The sequence below is a fragment of the Cebus imitator genome, unplaced genomic scaffold (genome assembly GCF_001604975.1).
Source record: "Cebus imitator isolate Cc_AM_T3 unplaced genomic scaffold, Cebus_imitator-1.0 Scaffold82, whole genome shotgun sequence".
NCBI classification, from domain to species: domain Eukaryota; kingdom Metazoa; phylum Chordata; class Mammalia; order Primates; family Cebidae; genus Cebus; species Cebus imitator.
In genome coordinates, this window is record NW_016107397.1 from 4,532,215 (window position 1) to 4,533,782 (window position 1,568).

Sequence of the window (1,568 nt, forward strand, 5' to 3'; positions counted from 1 at the left end):
AAAAAAAAAAAAAAAAGGTACAGAGCGGGCTCATGCCTCTAGCACCCAATTCTGCATACTCGATAAGAAAATGGGTTGATGGGGCAGCCACCGAATCTCTTTCCCACAGCCACAGTGAACTTTGTCCAAAGGAAATCAGATTGCGTATTCCCATGCTTAAAACCTTGCAATGGTTAGCGAGACTCCATCTCAAAAAAAAAAAAAAATCAAATATCTGCAAGATGATTTCTCTAGGGATTATTCTTTACTTTGATGTTATAATTCATTACTATTCTGTTATTGCTCTGATACTTTTAGATTTTATTATTTCTTTATCATTTCTCTTGGTTTTGGCAGAAGAATCAACCCAACTGTTTAGTCTGCCATATTATCAGATACAGGATTTCTCCAGCCTTCTTTATTTATATATTTTTACTTCTTTCAAATAGGACACTTACATTACATTTTTAATGCCTACATAATATTCTGTCCTATGAGTATACTGTACTTTTAAAATTTATTTCAATGTGGGCAAAAGAATTAAAATATACTCTTTTATTTTTGCTATTATAAATAACCTGGAACAAGCATTCTTATATATAAATACTTGACCTCATCCCTAGTTATTTCCTTAGAATAAATTCCTAAAATTCAACTCCTGGGCCACCAGGTATAAATATTTTTAAACCTATTAATGCATACTATTGTAAAATGCTTTCCAGAAAGTTTATGCCAATTTATATTCCTATCAAATGTATATGAGAGTGCTCAACTCATCAAAATTGGCTAAGACTGGTTTCCAATCTTTGCAGATTTGATTTTCACTTAATTTTTTTATTTGACCAGTTTTATAGACCTTTAGTAAAAATTCTTCCCAAATTCTGGCAATAAATCTATCATCAATCCTAGCTTTCACTGGTGGCATGAATTTCCATTCTTCTCTGGTTATTTATAGGAATTTGGGTGAGAAGATGTGGGAGGTGAGTCATGGACTACTGGCCTATTCTAATTCTAAGCCAAAATAACTAAAATGGTCATACTGATTCTTAAATCTTTCCCTCTACAGGCCCCAATGTACTTTCCATGTCTTCTATCCCTCCCCAACACACATCCCACCAAGTTTGTTATCTGTCACATTCACAGCCATTCCCTCTCAGGGTGAGTCCTTCTCAGGTACCTAAAGGTTGATATTTGCTAATAATTTGAAGTTTGCTACCACTGGAACCCCTATATGTTCTCTAATCTGCCTTACTGTACCCACCAAGCCCGTCCCCCAGCTGTGGCTTCCCAAACCGGTTCTGCTGGATTGGGGTAGTTTGGGCCACAGATACGCAAGTTGGAGTTTGTAGATGTTCTCTAGTCCTAGTTTCACTGACAATTACAGTTCATATGGTTTCTTTTTTAAGAGGGAAATGTGAGACAATTTGGAACTAGGCTGTAATCATATCCCTATAAGAAACTCCCAGCCAGGCACGGTGGCCCACGCCTGTAATCACAGCACTTTAGGAGGCCAAGGCAGGTGGATCACCTGAGGTCAGGAGTTCCAGACCAGTCTGACCAACATGGAGAAACCCCGTCTCTACTACACA